Here is a 14,373-nt window from a genome sequence, read left to right as displayed (position 1 = left end):
GGAAGGGTGGAGGAAGGGCCCGCCACATGGGTGTCTACCTGTGCAGTCCCTGATGCCTGATGGCCGGAAAGGTTTAGTTCTTTGTCTTTGTCATCTGGAAAGACTTACTGATTTCATCTTGGAGCTGTGATTTGTAACTGAAGCCTCATAGGACAATGGAGCTTGCTCACATGCAGGCTGGGGTACCTGTCTCCCCAAGACAGGTTCTGGGACAGGTTCTAGGCTGTCTACTCATTGCAACCTTGCACCCTGGGGAACACATGGCCTCCAAGGGTTGCTGGAAGGGATGGTTGACTTCCTTGCCTCCACTGGCCCTGCATTTTCATTTTGCACTGGGCTCAGCAAATGATGTAGCTGGGTCTGCTTTGAGAGACGAGATGATCAGAAATTTGAATGAATTTTGATAGAAGATGTTTTAGTTTCTTTGGCTGCTCAAACCAATACCATGCAATGGGTTAGTGTAAACAATTGGAGTTTATTGACTCACAGTTTTGAGGCCAGGAGAAAGTCTAAATCAAGGTATCATAAAGGCAATGCTTGTTTCCCAAAGACTGTGGCATTCTGGGGCTGGATGCCAGTGATCCTTGGTCCTTGGCTCCTGTCACATGGCAGTGCACGTGGTGATCTCTCTTGCCCTCTCCATTCTCTTGCAGGTTCTGTTGAATTTCAGCTTCTTGCTTCCTGTGGCTTTCTCTGTCTGCTGAATTTCATTCTGCTTATAAAGGACTCTAGTAACAGGAATAAGATCCATCCTGATTGAGGTGGGCCACTTCTTAACTGAAGTAACCTCATCAAAAGGTCCTACTTACAAAGGGTTCATGCCTACAGGAATGAATTAAGTTTAAGAACCTGTTTTCCTAGAGTACATACAGGTCCAAACCACCAGGGATTATTAGGATTGAATTGTATTCATGGCAAAGGCTATTTAAAGTAAAGTATACATGTACGTTTTTTAATCAGTCAGGAAACTTTGAAGTCAACATTCAGATAGAAAAACAGGAAAAATAGAAAATCAAGATAAAAGAATAAGAAGAAATCAAAAGGGCAATTAACACACACAGAAATTAATCCCACATATTCTACATAACACTACATTTAAGTTGCTTCCAAGTGGCTAGAGATAATGGAAAAATGAGATATCTGTTAATTCACATTATCCATAAAATAATACATTAAGTTTCCAAAAGAAAGGTTTTTTGTTTTCATTGTTTTGTTTTGTTTTGTTTTCTGTTGTTTTTGCCTTTTTACTCCCAGGCTCAGAGATATTAAGAAGCAATTTTCCTTGAGTATTTATAAGGAAAATACTGAGTGATGAGTGAAAAACTTCCTAAACAGCATACTAAGAAGAGTGCTGTTATGAGTATTTTTCTTATAACATTCCTCCGTTTAGGCCCAAAAGCGTAATTCCAATAACAATTCAGTAAAAGTGATTCCATGGAGGACCAAAAGGCTAGCCGAAGTTCACAGTTTTTTGTTGGTCTGGTTTTCTCCAGTAGTCAAATCTAGACTAGAAGGATATATGAACTAGGTATCTTTTAGGTAACCCTCTAGAAATATTATTTCTCAAAATCAAGCTTTTGAAAGAACAAATACTTCAAGGTTATCATTAAAGTAAAGTTGTATAAGCGTATCAGCAGGAGATATCATTGAAAATAAAGATCTGCCACCTCTCACTGTTATAAAGGTGAGGAGGGCATGGGAGAACACACATTTGTTTTAGGGGATAATAATGAGTTGATATAACCCATATCATGTAAATGAATGAGTGATTTAAGTCCCAGTTTACGTCCTCCAACATAAAAACAGAATTCTGAAGTTCAACCACCTGGATAAGAATCAACATTTTATTCCTGGGGGCAGGTACCAATCTAACCCTCAAATTCTTTGTCTATTGACTGGGGATAATCATAGTGCCTGCATTGTTAGAGGCGTTGTGAGAACTAAATGTGATACTACATGTAAAGTACTTGGTAGTATGATATACCAGGGCAGGAAGTTAATGAACAACGTATATTATGATTATGGCGGTGATGATTTAGTGTGCAACATTTTTAAGGGGACAATAGCAGTGGCTCTTGTAGGCATAAAAAAATCTCAAAATTTCCATCATGATCAATTTTTAAGCAGTCAAACTTTGAGGATAAGTTGCCCTTATACCTCTAATTAACCAAATGAATTGATCTAATCCATAGAGTTATTAGATTTTGACCAATTAAATGTTGAGTTTAGAGGGATTGATCCTAAACCTTTTTTTTTTTTTTTTTTTTCTGACTTGCAACAGAGAGAACTTGATAGCTCTCTTCTGGATTCAGGTGGGAGGGAGGATGTTGGAGAGCACTTCTGCTCATTCAGATGTGATTTTGAATCAAGATACAAATTAAAAATCAAAGGGACAGAAAATAGTTTTGTTTCCATGACTCCAAAGCTGTCTAGACACTGGAGCTGTTGCCCCAACTCTCCCTCTGATTGGGAAAAAAAAAAAAAAAAAAATAGATACAGGTTCTAGGTAAGCAGAAGTCACTGCGGCATTTACTGAATTCAACCAGCTTGGCCAGTTTTACCAGTTAATAGATGTTCTATAGAAGCAGATCACAGCTCAATATAAGGGCAAACTGTGGCTCTAGATCTGATAGGGTTGTTTGCATGTTACTTTCTTTTATAATTTATGTCTTACTTTGCCATCCAAAATATTTTAGATATTAAGATGGTCTATTTTTGATAGAAATAGAAAATCTTGTTACATGTACAGATGAGACTCTGAAATATTTGTAATGAACAATCAAGTCTCTCTCTCTCACTTTTCCCACTGAAAAGATAGTTTGTATAACAATTCTTAACTTGATAAGTAAACTTTCCTGGAAACACAGCTATTCTGCTATATCCAAACAGAGTGCATCTCTGTTATTTTGAAAACTAAACATATTTCTAGGAATATAACGCAAACAAACTTTATATGAGTAAATTTTAAGTAATTTCTATTTAGGTACTGGGACTATAAAACAAACTAATTTTATATTAGTAGATTTCAAGTACAGTTTTGTTTTGTTTTTTAATTGAGCTCTCGAGATGTCATTTTCATGAAAATAAAATTAAATAGCACAGTGAAATTAAATAGTGCCTTCTATCAGATTAGCAATTTAGTGTATTTCAAGTGCTTTCACATAAAGCATCTCAGTGGATCTTCACAATGATACCTGCCCTGACATCATCACAACAGGTATCATTATCCTCATTTTCCTTTGAGTGAATTAAAGCTTGGAAAAGTTGAGTGACTGGCCTGAGGTCGGTACAGTATCTCCCTCCTAATCCATTGCCTCCACGGCTCTGACACTTCGCTTGCCCAACCTGTTAATGTAACTTTCAGCTGTTTGCTTGTTTGTACATGTGGAGGAGGTGGATCTTTTTGAGCAATCCTAAGGTCCATTTTGTAACATGGGAATAGATTTCCTTTCAGAACATTTCCATCACAGAAGAGGTATTTAAGACCATGTTGTGAATCATCTGCCCTCTGGAACGTTGTACTCCAAAGCTCTGAATTTTCAAGAATCCAGTTCACATCTACAAGCATGGATGTTATGGATTGAATCATGTCCCCTACGTAAACACATTCAAGTCCTAACTCCCACCCCCATCCTGTTGGTGTGAATTCATTTGTGAATAGGATCTTCAAAGAGTCTATTAAACTGAAGCCAAACTGAATCTGAGGGGTCCTTTTCCCAGTAAGACTAGAGTCCTTATAAGCAAAGGAAAGTTGGGCACAGCAGGAGGAGGAGTAAGAGACAGGAGATGATGGCCATGTGACAGAGGTGGAGACTGGATTATGGGTTGCTGGTAAACCACTACAGACCTCGGAGAAAGAATGGCCCGCCGATAACTTGGTTTTGGGACTTTTAGCCTCCAAAGCTGTGAGACAATGAACTCCTGTTGTTTAAGTGCACCAATCTGTGCTATTTGTTACATCAGCTCTGGCAAACTAAGATCATAGATGATAAAACACTGGGTAAACATTATCTCTGTAACTGTTACACTGAAAAATTGATAAAATGCTATTTTCAATAAGTGATAAACTATTTTTTTTCAAGGAGTCAAAAGCAGATATTATTTATGGTCTTCTGTGTTATAGTCATCAAAAACATTTAGATGACTGGCCCATGGTTCATAATTGCTGCAGCCCTGTGCTCTTTCCTCTCTACCATTCTACCAAGACTTACTTAAAGCAACTTCATTGACTGACTTATACTGTTCCTCCTAAAAAGAGCATCAGAGAAACCGTGTGAATCCCTAACTGCTGACTACTGCTTGACTTGATTGCTCTCCCTTGGCTTCTATCGGATGATTATCATCATATTCTATTATTTTAATAATAATGATTTCTAAATACTTAACCCTGGGATTTATCAGACTTGTTTTCCAGTAAAAGCACATGTCTAACCCATGAGAAAGAAGATTAGGGATGGAATGGCACTCGTGGTTGTGACTCATGTGGTTTTTCCAGGTGGAGGAAGTGGTGAAAGGGGAAATGGTAGTATGGTTGTTTCGTAATGTAGTCTTGGAAAGTTCTAAATGGGTAATCAGAACAGGGAAAGTGTTTTTTTGTTTGTTTGTTTCTTTACCTCTTCTGTAGCAGCTATATTTCCACAAGAAAGTGATTTTATCATGCTGTGCCACAGGGGGAAATGTAAGCCGTCTCAAAATTAACCTTATGTGCTGAGCAGTATTTAAGTTAAATTAGGCTTGGCTCACAAATGAGTCATTGTACTAATATGGCTTTATTTTTATTTCTTTCATATTTTAGGGATTCAAGCCTGAAGGAGACTGTCAGGGGAGAGTGGAGAGAGTGGGAAAAGAATTGAGACAAACACAATAGTAGTGATGAACAAAGAGAATAGCCAATGGGTCAAAGTACTGTCCAGCTCCGCGACTTTGAGCAGGTTATTTAGATGCTGAGTCTTGTTTTCCTTAACTGAAAATGTGAACAATGACAACTAACTTATAAAGGTATGCTGAGTCCTGCCTGAACACTAAGGAAATGCCTAACAAATCTTGGCTATGGCTATTAATGGCTATTATAGTGGAGAGAAATTTCTGATGTGAGTATATAGAATAGTTGTCAAAATAATGACTCTTCACTACATTGCTAATTGCTCCAGAATAAAATAGCAGTATAGCTATGACTCATCTATGAATCCACATAAATAAATCTGTTTAGATTGAAAACATGTTGAGCCACATAGACTATCTGCTATTTTGGGAAGTCAGTGGGGAGTTTGCCTAAGAAAAAGTTTATACTCTCTCAGCAGAAAGCAACTACACCCAATCCAGTGCCTTTTAAATCAGTTTGAGGTCCTGTGAGATAAATGCTAAAGGTCTTCTCTTCCTGAAAACCAAGGATAAATGCAAAGAAAAAAAATTAAAAGGCCAAGCATGAGAAATGAAAACCCTCAATGTGGACCCAAGATTAAAAAAAGAAGTTAGAAATACTTGTCCTCCCTTCTCGTGTCATGTACAGAGGCAATAATCTCAGTGTTATAAGACACAGATAGTAAAATTCTAAATGTAGTTTTTGAGCAAGGAGTTATTCTGGAGAGCTGAGGTATTAGGCATCATCATTTTAGAGCACCATCATTTTAAAAACCAGTTTTAAATGATAATATTCCACAAAATAAATGCTTCTTTTGTATCTTTTTATTATTGATTTTGTTTTGTTTTGTTTTTCTGATTATAGAAGCAACATGTGATGAATACAGTTCAATTCAATTTATGTAGCAAAGTATGAGGAAAGCAAAAAAATCACCCTCCATCCCATAACCCAGAGGTAACCACTCTTTACTTTGTCTCTCAACTCATTAAAGGGCAGGCTAAGCATTCAGGATGTGGACACACCTTCTTGGAACTCACAGCTCATTGTGGGATACAGAAAAGAAATAAGAAAATAGAAAATGTGAATGCTATTACAAGTTGTGGTAAGGGTAAGTGCTCTGAAGAAAATACCCTTGTGCTGAGATAGAGAATAAGGGGCAGAGACAGGAGACATTTTTAAATAGGATGATAAGGGAGTGTGAGATATCTAAGTAGACTCCTGGAGAATGAGTGAGAAGAAGGGTTTTCCAGGCAGTAGGAATGGCATGTGTGAAGCCCCTAATCCTGGAAGGAGAGTGGCATGGGTCAGATCTTACAAGGCTTGGCTGACCTTAGTAAGCAGTTCTTTTTTATCTGAGGTATAATGGTAAGCCAAAGAATTTTTTTTTTTTTAAAGGAAAGGGCCAATGGAATAAAAGAAGGAGCAAATAAACTCACGTGTGGCTTAAGTGACTGGGTAGATGATGACCCAGTTTACTGATAAAGAAGGCTGGGTGAGAAAAGGGAAAAGGTATAAGTGGAGGTTCAAGGGTTTGGTTTTCCCCATGTTGAACATAGAGTGATTTAAGATATTTGATAGGAGATGGTGTGTGTGTGGGTTTGAGGGTCTGGAGTTCTAGGAAGAGAGTTGGACTCTATCTCTCATTAGCACATACACGATACTTAAAACCATGGAAATGGGGAAATAGATGAGATCAAATAGGAACAAAGTGTAGGGACAGAAATAAAGAGGGCTGAGAATTATCCTCTTAAAATCAACATTTACAGGTCAAGTAAGAAGTTTGTTAAAGAGACTGAGAGGGAGGGACCACCAAAATAGAAGGGAATTGGAAGAGTTTGGTATGCTGTTACCAAGGGAGAAGTTTCCAAAAAAGGGAAGCTGTGATCTGTGAATGGTGAAGTAGGAAGGTTGAGGACATGAGGGTAAGTGACAAGACAAATACCTCGGCCTCAGAATTATCCCTGCTCTGGTCTTCCCTCATCCATGTGCTTAACCACAAAGCACAGATTTTACTTCGTTAATATTGTTGCTTAAATCTGTTTGTCCTCTTCACTCCCTATACCAATGCATTAGTGTCCTGCACTACCTAAACAGCCTTCTAATTGGCAAAGATTCATCTAGTCAGGGCCCCTAAAATACCTCCTCCAAACTACTGTCAGAGAGAGCAAATTCCATTAACACAAGTTGATAATGTCATTCATAGGCTGAAAATTAATCAGTGCCACACCTACCCCTATCCCACTGCCTTTCAGGATAAAATTTAGATGCTGTACTTTAATATGCAAGGTACATGAAAGGCCAAGCCCCTGAGGATGTTGTCTGGTCTTGTTTCTTGTCCCTCAAGCACAGGTTCTTCTCTAATCTAGCTGCATCAAAGTACTCAGAGTTACCAGAACAATTCAGGCTATCACAGGCTTCCATAACCGCTCCTCCTCTTCATTTATCTAATCATCTCAACTCCTGCACAGCCCCAGATAACCCTGCGCTGCACACCAGAGACCCCGGTGCAAATCTGTAACCAGAACCAAATTTACCTTGAAATTAACAAAGCTAAACTTCTCGGCCCCTCACTTCACAGGTTCCTTCCAAAGCCCTGAAAGATCCTAGTGATATTCCCACATACCACATGTTTTTACAAAAGAAGTATTTTAACTACAATCAGAAAGTCCACTGTATCTAAGTTTTCTAGCTTCCCCTCCATCATACTTCCCCTTATGTCAGATGGTGTTGAAGTGGGATTTGATTCCAGAGAAGTCAGTTGGGTATACAGTTTAGATTATTTTTATCTATATTTAAGTGGTTTGCAGTCTCTTCCATGCATAAACTTATTGCTAAGTGTTTTGGTGCAGAAAAGGCTTCCAGATATGCTATAACATACTGGTACTATAACGGGCCAGAGAACATATCACAATATAAATACTTCTCACTTTCTATGAAAGTAGGTGGGGAGTGGAGAGAAGCAGTGGCCAAAATATATTGAAAACAAAGCTAGTCTGTGGAAACTTCTTCCAATCATCAGATATGTAGAATGCTAACCGGAGGAATTGTTTCTCATCAACTTGTAGTCAAAATGGAATATACTCATTTACGGAGCATATCTGATTATAAATTCACCATACATTTTCTTTTCTTTTGTGTTGGGAAGCACACAGAATAGAGCTTACCAGAATCCCTATGTCTCTAGGACACAAAGAGGAAGCGGTACCACAAATAGCAAATAAGCCTTAACTGCCCATTTTTGAAATATAGTTGTAGAAATTTTCCCAAATTAGACAGCAATCCTAAAAACTTGCCTATCATTTCCCACATCAAGTTACAAGTTTAAAGCAACTTTTCTGAACTGCCAATAAGAAGAAAATTTTGATCAACCAAGCATTCAACAAATATTTACTGAGGCTCTGTTTGAGGGGCTGGGGATTTAGTGGCTAACAAAACATACAATGTTCCTTACATTCTAGGGATTCCCATAAACTACCAGATGTAATTCCATTTATTGTGCTTCTAATTAGGGTGAAGATATAAATTCATCATCCAAATCAGGACAGTTGTGGGAGTGAAAGGGGCCCTATTTTTTAATACATTGGGACAACAGATGTAATCTGAGACTGTCCTGGACACCATGGGGTTTGCCATCATACTATCAGCTTCTGATACACTTTTTCTTACATGCCTATTGTAAATATTCCCCTTTTGTTTGTTGGCTAAATGTTTTATCAAGCTACCTCTTTTGTTACATTCTCTTCATTTCTTTCTGCTTGTAATTCCAGGTAATCAAGAGACAGGGAATTTGCTTCTAAATGACTGAACGATCATCACAAATAATGAGAAAATGAGGAACTCTTTGATTTGGGGGATGAAAATGGACTGTTCATTTATATTAAAAATATACAATTAGAGTTGATTTCTCCTTCTGATTGTGAAGGACAGTTTGTAACTGACTCCCTCCCACCAAATCCAATTATAAAATCTGGGTAAATCACAACAACAACAATAAAATAACATCTGTTTGCAGCCTTCTTCTAACAGCCAAAGCAGGTAGGATTTGAGGAGCCAACAGCTTGGAGTGAAAGCAGAGAGGTGAGACTCTATCTACTGCTACTTTTGACCTTGGGACATTTGCCAATTTGTGAGTGTTGGGGTCGGGGTGCAGAGAGACTGAAAGGAAAGTGGCGGCTAACTTTAAGTCTCACTGTGACCAAAATTTGAGTTTAGATCTTTCAACTCAGCTAGGAGGAATGAGGCCAAGATTCTGGGGAAAAGAAAATTTCGGAGAAGTGAAGGCAGTATTCCACATGCGATTTCCCCTTGAGGCATCTGCAAATTTCTAATCCCTGTGTGTGGAGTAAAGAGCAGATAAACCTGGGGAAAAAAACAGCTGCTGAGACGCTAAAATGCTAAGTAGAGATTTTAGCAGTTTGATGGTGCTAGAGAGATGATTAGCTTCAGAGAATGCCAAGAACAAAGGGTCCTGGTAAATATATTGGGCTTTTACCTGGAACCCCCTCAAGGGATATTCCTTAGGAATAATGAAAAAATAGGAACAGACTTTCCCATAGACTGAACACAGCCTGGCATCAATTCTGTCTCTGAATGGATCAGAATGATCTTCCTATTCTCTGGCTGCCTGCCAGAAGACAATTAATTCCTTTCTGAAGGATGATAACCTCATTCAAAGCCTATATACCATTCACCATATTCACTATCGGTCATTCAATCTAAAATTGGCAATGGTGCCCCAAAAATAAGACAAATGATCAGAAGCCAAGGACACAGGGAACCGAAAACAGCTCCACAGTTGATTCAGCTATTGCATTTTAAAATAATTCCCAATAATATGTCCAATAATAATTTTTTTTAAATGATGAAAATGATCAGAGAACAAGTATAGATAAAAATAATTAAATACATTTCTTAAACTAAAAATACAGTAAGTAAAATTGTATGTTTAAGAACTGGGTTTACCAATATATTAGATACTGCAATAAATGGGATTATTGAACTGGAAGATCCTCAGGAAAAAGACTATCCAGAAGAAAGCACAGAGAAAGGTTTGGAAAAAATAGAAAGGAACTTAAGAGAGAAATGAGTCAAAGAAAGCTCCTAGAGGCTGCCTGGATTCTTTGGTTTGTGGCACCCTGCCAGCATCGCATAACTCTGGCCCCTGCTTCTATTGTCACATCTCCTTCTCGGACACTGCCGCTCTTGTTCTCTCTTTTACTTGGAGGGATCCTTATGATGATATTGCCTGTGCCTCCCCCCCCGCCCCCATAATCCAGGATAATCTCCCCATCTCAAAATCCTTTACATAATCACATCTGCGGAGCTTTGTTTGTGTTTTGCCACGCAAGGCAGCATATTCATAGGTTCCAGGGATTAGGATATGACCATCTCTGGAAGTCCATTATCCCGCCTACCCCAGAGATTTATTAGAAACAATTTTATGCTGATACATTTGAAACTTTAGATGACACAAACACATTCCTTAGAAAACGTGATTTACCAGAACTGAAAAAGAATAGAAAATCTTTATAATCTTATTTATATTGAAGAAATTGAAATCTCTAATTTAAAACATTCCCAATGAGAAAACAAAAGTCCCACTAAATGTACTGAATGATGCTCAGCATTAAGTTTTATTGAGTAATACAAACAAAAATGATAATGAATAAATGATAATGTGATAGCACTACGCACCTACCAGAATGGCAAAACAAAACAAAACCATTGACAATTCCAAGTGTTGACAAGTATGTATGTGGAGCAATTTGTACTCTCCTACACTTCTGGTATGAGCTTGATGTATCCTAATTGGATACATCTACATTGTAAACTTAACAGTATCCCAGTATCCGCTAAAAGAAACACATGCATAGACATGACCAAACAAATCTCTGCTATGTATATGCCTAAATGAAGAGAGTGCAAATTACCACCGAAAGACAGTAGCTTTATTTGTAATCATCTCAAACTGAAAGCAGCTTAAATGTTCTTTACAGTAAAATGGATACATGATTTGTGTTATTTTCATGCAATGCAGCGTATGCCACAGTGAAATGAGGAAACTATGGATGCACGGTCATCCTGGGTGACTCTTACGGACATGCTGCTGGCACAAGAGTACACACTATTTGATACTGTATAACTATTTCTATAAAGTACAATAACTGGTCAAATATATTTATAGTGGTAGAAGTCAGAATAGTAGTTACCTTTGAAGGGGTATGACATGATGGAGGTGAAGGAGCATTTGGGGATGCTGGTAGTGTTTGATGACTTGATCTGGATGGTAGTTGTATGCATTTGCTTATTTTTAAAATGTAATGAGCTATATAGTTATTATTTGTATAAATTACAGTACTTAATTTAAAATATTTTCAGGACAAAGCAATGAAGGAAATGTCATAAATAAATCTATCTGTAAATTGCATAATTACTCAAGAGAACTTATTTATTATAAGAGCCATCATTTCAATCATTATAATGTTTTGTTAACAGAGATTTTGAATTTTTCTAGATTTTTTGCTAAGATTGTCTCTACACATAAACTGAGTACCTGAATTTAGCTAAATGTCTCTGGGGGTTGGGAAAGCTGGAGGATTTGGGAAAAGAGCTTTCCAATTGACTCCATCTACTTTAAAATTAGTCATATGGGTACCAAGATTTTTAAAAATTACAGCAAAAAATGAAATCTCCTCGAAATAGCTGTAACTGGGATTCAGAAGACAAAAGACACTATTCAAAATCCTGCTACTTGCTTTTTTGACTTGTGATCCTTACTCAACCCTTCAAATTCTCATTTTTGTTCCAGCCTGTGTCCCAAGGTTGTTGTAATAACATGTACTGAAAGAAGTGTTTGCTGGAAAGTAGACATGTAAAATATGAATGGAATTTTGCCGATAACATTTTATATACTGGTTACCACAATCATTTATCAACAAGGAACCAAGCATGCTCTGAAGCCCTCAAATGGAAATCACCCTTTGTTCCTTCAGAGACACATCAAATCATCATTCCCATAGCAACACTGCAGTGATGTCAAAAATAAGGGGTAGGCCTTGAATGATAACACAAAAGAGAGTGTCTGCTAGCCAGCAAGGAAAAAAAAATCATGAAAAGATAGTGCTATGTCTCCAGTAAAAGAAGGAATCAGTGCATACACATTTATATTTTTCTTTTTGTTATGCTTGAGGGTTGCAAATAATCTAATTTTTAAAGGCATGTATTTTTTTGAAAGTCAGTATTTTTCTTGATGTAGCAGATCTTTTAGAAAAGAAGGCTTTCATTAACACATATTTTTCTCTTGTCAGCAGTCAAGAAGAAACTGAAGATGAAAGAATTCAATTTACTCAGACCCTTGCGATATTATGACTTTTGCCCTCAGCAGGGAGATACATATTGCCAAAGGAAGAAATGAATGAATGAAGGACTGTTTTGTAAAGATCTAAATTGCATAAATGTGTATGTCTTCATGACATGCACCGATATTTTATAAGTTTTTGAGAATTCAAATAGGATATTATAGAAATGTAATATTTTTTAAAAGAATATATTTTATGAAATTTATAACTTGGTACACAGATAGAGATTGACTTCTGTTAGTACTGTTTTCAGGGAAAGAACTAGAAACGCAATTGCAGATGCTCTGCTCTGACACTTTTCAAGTCACCCATTGATTGGGTATTTTACAAGTGATACTGTTAACCAGAGACATTGAATTCCTTTTCCTGTGTTTTTTTTTTTTTTAATAAATTTCAAAGAGAAAACAAGATATTGATTTAGAGCAAAGTCTTAACATGGTGAAATGACTAATGATTTTTCAGATTCTTTAGTTAAGTTACTATGAATGTCATGACTTTAGCCTATAAAAAAAGAAACATTATAAATTCCATATTTGCTAGTATACTATCTTGATACTGCAACTTCATTTGTATACTTGTTATTCAGGACAAGTGAAAGTTTCCACTGCACTTTACTGAAAAATGCCATTTATGGAAGATCTTTAAAATGAACTAATTGACATATATACACACGCGAAAGTTATGATGATAATTGTTATTTCTTTTATATATAAGCACATTAATAATTCTCATTCAACTTCACAATCCATGAAATCATGAATTTCATGCTCTATAGGCCAAGGATAATTTAAAATAATACATTGATATTGTATATTTTAAAATACTTTTAACCACCTGCTCAATCTCACCAAAAATGCAACATGCAAAAATCACTGAAATACTTAAGATAAGTGTGTGTCAATAATTAAGATAGCTGCTCTTATGAGTGTTTATTCTCTTTCAGCCACTGGACTTTTGAATCACTACCTTCTTTAGTTTTCATCACAACTCTAAGAGAGAATACTGTTATTCCCAATTTATTGGGGCATGGACAGTTTAAGTAAGTGGCTGAAACACACACAGCCAGCAATCCCAGGTTTTGCAGACCATAGAAATAAAGCTAGGATCTCTCCAAACACTGTTTCTGGAATTAATGGTTGTCAAATACCTTAAAGACCAGGAGGTTCTCATCTTCCATTTACACTTTCACTGTGGGGAGTTGTGATGGTTTATGATGAATAAACATGCATCTTACTGGATTGGTAGATGCCACTTAGATGCAAGCTATTTGTGACTAGGAGGAGAACAAAAGGCATGTTCAAGGTGAAATTTGATCTTTACCCATTGTCCCTCGAGTGACACAGTTCTAAGTATAATGGTGACTCCCTCCTCAGGGCCAAAAATTACCTTGGAAAATATTATTGTGACGTTTCTTTTGCCGTTGCCATGGAAAGTTATGCTTCCTGACTGTTGGGGGAAGGTCAGTAATTGTATTTAAATAGAAAGAGCTCTGAACATCTATAATGCATACAGTCTACTATTATTTCTCTGTAGGAGGTGCCTTGCAGGTTTGATATGTAATCTAAATTAGATGTCTGCAGAAAAATAATGTTTTTACATTTTGGAAATTTTAGAGAAATTTCTGAGTGAGCTTTTGTCTTTAAAATTCCTTGAATTTCCCAATAGCCTTTGAAGTTTCTTTTTTGTCTGAAACTCTAAGTGTTATTTTCTCCATTCTTTAAGGAAACCTTTCCTTTCAACCAGGTACAACAAAATGACTTTCTTTTATGTTTATGAGAAGTTGGATGCAATTATTTTATAATAAGACAATCTCTGTAAACAACCCTATGATCTTTAGACTTTTAAATGGCATTATCACAAACATAAGTCAGTGCTTAGGCTGCTCCTGCCTGGCTTTGAAATGGCATTTAGAAAGTGTGTGGCTCTATACCCTCTATTCAACTGCTTTACTTTGGTGAGTAAATCCAGCTAGCAAGTTCCTTTGAGTTCCACGCTAAAGTTTTTTAAATTCTTGATACTGCTGATATGTGGCAGCAGCCCACTTTAAAAAATGGAATGTGCCAATTCATCCTACTCTAAAGTGGGTGGAGGGAAATACATATTTTGCTATGGGCATTTGTGCAATTCTACTGAGGAGAGCTGAGCCACCCATGA

General features: G+C 37.0%; 1 long non-coding RNA gene across 14 annotated transcripts in view; it reads left to right on the top strand.

Moving 5' to 3' along the window:
• LOC119533829 overlaps positions 1-14,373 on the top strand; it is a 42,790-nt gene that overhangs the window by 15,036 nt on the left and 13,381 nt on the right. For 6 of the 14 annotated variants that reach the window (XR_005216896.1, XR_005216895.1, XR_005216889.1 and 3 more), the window contains 4 exons: positions 4,796-4,998; positions 5,853-5,969; positions 6,628-6,783; positions 8,629-8,938. This is a non-coding gene — a long non-coding RNA (uncharacterized LOC119533829). Of the gene's footprint in view, positions 1-4,795; positions 4,999-5,725; positions 5,816-5,852; positions 5,970-6,627; positions 6,784-8,628; positions 8,939-12,168; positions 13,750-14,373 lie in introns of those variants that run through there. The other 8 variants (XR_005216899.1, XR_005216897.1, XR_005216891.1 and 5 more) reach the window with 8 other exon arrangements.

Source organism: Choloepus didactylus, chromosome 5 (assembly GCF_015220235.1).
Source record: "Choloepus didactylus isolate mChoDid1 chromosome 5, mChoDid1.pri, whole genome shotgun sequence".
Classification (NCBI taxonomy): Eukaryota; Metazoa; Chordata; class Mammalia; order Pilosa; family Megalonychidae; genus Choloepus; species Choloepus didactylus.
The sequence above is the reverse complement of the archived record's forward strand: the minus strand, read 5'-3'. Positions and strand labels throughout refer to the sequence as shown.